Source organism: Suncus etruscus, chromosome 5 (assembly GCF_024139225.1).
Source record: "Suncus etruscus isolate mSunEtr1 chromosome 5, mSunEtr1.pri.cur, whole genome shotgun sequence".
Lineage (NCBI taxonomy): Eukaryota > Metazoa > Chordata > Mammalia > Eulipotyphla > Soricidae > Suncus > Suncus etruscus.
In genome coordinates, this window is record NC_064852.1 from 141,344,933 (window position 1) to 141,350,174 (window position 5,242).

The following is a 5,242-nucleotide window of genomic DNA, read 5'->3' on the forward strand; positions in this document are numbered from 1 at the left end:
CGTAAGCACTGCTAAAAATAAATGTAATTGCAGACTCAGGAGTAGCTCCCTCATTGGGAGACTGTGAATATAGCTGCTATGAATATATACCTTTATTTTTTAAAGTATTTTGATTTGGCAATTTCATAAGAATAAGGTTGCTAAATTATCTAACAGGATGACTAATTTATATGAAAGGCTTAATATTGAAACAAACTGTCAAGACAGTTTTCCAAAGTTTCATTTTGATTCATCATTGTAGTTATTACTTGCTAATTATAAGCAAAATTACATAAAAATCTAAAACAGAAATAATTGATAGATTGTATACAGAAGGAGAATAGAGGTGTTAAACATTGGGGGTAAAATTCCTCTAAATGTTGAGCATAAAGTTAGTTCCAAAACTGTATTAAGTTATCAAAATGCACATATATATGTATATATACATATATATATATATATACACTAAGTAAGTGAATAACATTGACTGGAATTTACCTTAGTAAATATGACTCAGAATGAAGAGATAATTTATCATACATTATATTCAGTGGTTCATGCCACTTACGAGCTTTTGTGACACTTGAGTAATACCCAATTTTAGAGATTTTTACATGATCTAAATGACTTGTAAAACAATTTCTTTAGGCAGGTATCTGCTTATGGAGAATCCTAACAAAATGTGTTTCCATGAATTATGATAGTACTTATGTCATGTGGGTCTAAACTTAATGCTTTGTTCCTTAATCACTTTGTTTGTATTTGATAGTACTTGTTTCTTTCCCAAAAGTTTAATAGTCTTATTTGATGAAAACTCCAAAAAAAGTCTTATTTTAGTTGCATTTCCAGTAAAGTGAGTAATCTGCATTCCATACAGAAATTACTATGTACAGAGAATAATTTATAAAAATTACTCAAACATGGGGGCCGGAGAGATAGCATGGAGGTAAGGCATTTGCCTTTCATGCAGGAGGTCATCAGTTCGAATCCCGGCGCCCCATATGGTCCCCTGTGCCTGCCAGGAGCAATTTCTGAGCCTGGAGCCAGGAATAACCCCTGAGCACTGCCAGGTGTGACCCAAAAACAAAAAAAAAAATTACTCAAACAATGATTATTATTAATTTTCCATAAAATATCAATTAAATTTTGGGTATATTACATTAAATAGCAACTATGTAAAATATTCAAGGACATGGATATTATCCTACAAACACACACATACATCTGTTGGACAAGTCATGACCATGAGCTTTAAAATCCTTTTCAGCCAATGTAATAATGAGAACTAAAAGCAAATATTTTTCTTTGGGCAGTTAGTTTTTTTTTGGGGGGGGGCCACACCCAGTGATGCTCAGGATTACTCCTGGCTATGCACTCAGAAATTGCTCCTGGCTCGGGGGGGGGGGGGCATAGGCTAGCAGGGCAAGACAGGCACCTTACTGCTTGTGCCACCACTCCAGCCCCAGTTGGCATTTCTTAATTAAAATTAATTATAGCACAAAATTATTTTTATTTTATTAAGACTTAGATTGGTGGCAATTCCAATATTATAGAGTGATTTCAAACTTGCTATTTTTTCTGCTGTTGAAACAACTGCCTTTTCAGAGGGTAAACTCTATAGTAATTAAGGAAAAAAACAATAATATGGTTAGAATATGTAAGTATTCAAGAATTTATTGAAGAAGGAGATTGTGTATAAAACTGTGCTAACGGTCACTACACCAGTTATAAGTACATTGATAATATATACCATATATATATATATATATATACAAACACCTAAAAATCCTCAGAAATTGCGAGTAAAAAATCTTGCAATGGGAAATAAATATTAGTATTCAGAAATCAAGCCGCAAAAATAATTTGTTGAGTGTGTATGAAAAAAGGAATTTGAACTTATATAGTACTTAATAGTAATTAGCTACTGATTAATATGTTAGCATTGAAATCAGTTTTTGTGGGCAAAGAAACTAATGCTTTCCATGAAAATGTTTGAGACATGTAAAACCATGTGTTTTTTTATGTCATTGCCAAGAAAGATATATGACAACTAACTACTCATGATTTGAAATCAGGAATGCAGAATGTTCAGCATTATTCATAACAAAGGTGTTTATTTATATAATAAAAATACTTGAGGGGGCTTAGATCTATAGCACAGCAGGTAAGGTATTTGCCTTGCACACTACCAATCCTGATTCAATCCCTGGCATCCCTGAGCCTTCCAGGAGTAATTTCTGAGCTCCATGTCAGGAATATACCCTGAGTACCACCAGGCATTGCCCAAAATCAAACAAAAAAATAGCTTGAATATACACAGAGATAATCACAGATAAATACTGAAGGAGTAAAAAAATATTTTATATCTTAGGAGCCTTAGAGAAGAAACATATGGAGAAGTATGTTGGGAATGGAAGTTTGCTACATATATACATATTATAACTCATAGTACAGTTGGTATTTACATCACATCACATGAAACTTCTCTCCTGACTGCTTTAAAAATAAAATTCATTTAGCAGTATGAAATAAATAGGTCCTGTTCTCATTTTAGAGGAATTATGGTGAGACGTAAGAAGAGCAGCTTTAATTGATGCAATGACTTTTAAGAAAATCATTGTGTGTAGAGGGTATGTTGAGAGTTAAATATGATATTTTATTTTTGTAATTATATTTCCCTTGCCAAACATTAAAACTGTTTTACATCTACTTTTATAAAGACATTAAAAAGGTATACTATAGGAAAAATATGAAAGTTGATGGAAGTGAGCATAATGTCGATAATTCTCTATAAATAAAACCCTGGTGAATTCATAAATACCTGATAGATGTATCAACTTAGCATTTTGGTCTTTTATTTAACTGGTCTTTTATTTATTTAGTCAACAAAACATTTTATTTCATCCACACAAATATTGATATTTTATAAAAGCTTAAATAAATGTGCAAATCCAAAATTTAATGATACAGGTTTATAGACTTCAGATTTATAGTCATTGACCATCATTCATATGATAAAAAAGGAATAGAAAGGTACTCAACTGAATTTATTTGAAATTCCAAAATTGGCAAACATATTGTGACAAATCTATCTCTGCTTTTCTGAGCCAGAGAGAAGTAGAAAATAAATGCTTATAGGCTTTTTTGGGGGGTAAACATTGTCTAAAATGGTGGTAATGGATGTAAATATGCTATAAACCACTGAACTGTACATTTTAAATTGGCGAATTTTATGTAGTTCAATTATATATCAATAAATCTGTTTTTAAATATATAAGGAAAATTAAATTAAACAATGATACTTTGGTGTCCAACTGGGTTATGAGAGGATGACTCAGATACAGTCACAGCTGGAAAAACCTTTCTGCTTACATGGCTCACTGGAGATTCTACTTGCCTTCCTCATTATGTCTACTTAATAACGGAATTTGGTTTCATTAAATAGCTCAAAAGTGGAAATAATTTCCTTTTAAAGTCATGCCTTTTACAGACCAGAGCTTGTAATGCCCAGCATATGAATAAGCATCTCTGCTTGCTGCTTCTGATGTGGGGGTCAGTTTGTTGTTAATTAACCACTCGGGGAAGCTTCCAGCACACACACACACACACACACACACACACACACACACACACACACACACACACACACACACACACACACACACACACAGTGGAATTTCTCCCATAAACTCAGGAAAATGGTTCTGACTGGCTACAGAGCCCTGGAAAATTAAACCCAAAGGTTCAATTGCGTTGCTAGTCCCATTTCCCAGGTCCCTTTCTAATCTGAACTTAGCCTCTCTGATCACTATGGCAAAAACACACCATGGTCACAGGCTAAAGATAAAGATGGCAAAGGCCAGTTTTACTTCTTCATCCTTGACTCCAATCTTGCCTTCTGATTCTTTATCATTTACGAATTTTACTTGTAAATGTGTTTGAGATCAATTTTTCAAAAATGTAATCATTATTCATGGATAGAGGTGATAAGATAAAAATTATTCTACTCTCCTTTTTAAGCCATTGAAGGAAAATAAAAACTTGAATTTGAAGTTCTCAACTATAATCATGTTTGTAATATGGTGCTTAAATAAATATATTATTAATAAATAAATTCATACATGTCAATGTGAAACTAAGTGTCTCGGTTTTAGTACAGAAGGTTGGGTTTATTTGATATTAGCTTTGTTTTGTTACAAACTAAACAACTTAGTCATAGAATTTACTGGTAGAGATTGGTGTGAAAATATCAAGTTTTTTTTTTTTGTTGTTGTTAAAAAATGCTAAGTCTGTGTTCGCTTCGGCAGCACATATATTAAATTGGAACGATACAGAGAAGATTAGCATGGTCCCTGCGCAAGGATGACATGCAAATTCGTGAAGCGTTCCATATTTAAAAAAAATGCTAAGTCTAGCATGATAAATGTGCACTTACAGTTTGTTTCTCTCTTCATTTATCTCTCCAATTTTTGGAGGCTGGACCACACCTGGTAGTGCTCAAGCTTACTTCTGTCTCTCCACTCAGGGTTCATTCACTCCTAGAAGATTTGGGGGAAAGGTTGGGGTACAGGGATTGAATGAGGGTTGACCCTATGCAGGGCAAACTTTCTGTGGACTGATAGTTGCTCTCATCCCTAGGTCCACATTGTTGATAGAATTAGTTATTTTCTTGTAACCTATCACCAGTATGTTCTTGAATTTCGTCAGATAAATGGTAAGCAAACACTTTCCAACAGACTATGATCATCATTCATTTTGCAGCATATGTTTTCGAATGTGATGTAAGACCGTTTGCTTCCTTTTTGTTGCTGTTCTTGTTATTTATGTTCTTCAGATAACATTATGTGAGGTCTAGAGTTTAGATAAATTGGCTCTGCACTCAGTTATACCTCCTGGAGGTACATGGGAGATCATGCAGGGGTCCTAGAATTGTACCTTGGTTGGCCATAGAATATTCGTGCTCTAGATCTTAGCAAGATATGACTATCAACTATTACAGGAATAAAATATTTCTTGAAATTATTTTTTCTATATTAATTATTTAATTGAATCACCATGAGATACACAGTTACAAGGCTGTTCATGATTGAGTTTTAATCTTTTTTTTTTTTTTTTTTTTTTTGGTTTTTGGGCCACACTCGGTGATGCTCAGGGGTTACTCCTGGCTATGCGCTCAGAAGTTGCTCCTGGCTTCTTGGGGGACCATATGGGACGCCGGGGGATCGAACCGCAGTCCCTCCTAGGCTAGCGCAGGCAAGGCAGG

The 5,242-nt window shown here is 34.1% G+C and overlaps 1 non-coding gene across 1 annotated transcript; it reads left to right on the forward strand.

Annotated features, from left to right (window-relative positions):
* Positions 1-4,270: 4,270 nt before the first annotated feature.
* Positions 4,271-4,376, forward strand: LOC126010624 (U6 spliceosomal RNA). Its single transcript, XR_007496643.1, has one exon. It is a non-coding gene; the product is annotated as a U6 spliceosomal RNA (small nuclear RNA).
* Positions 4,377-5,242: the final 866 nt, after the last annotated feature.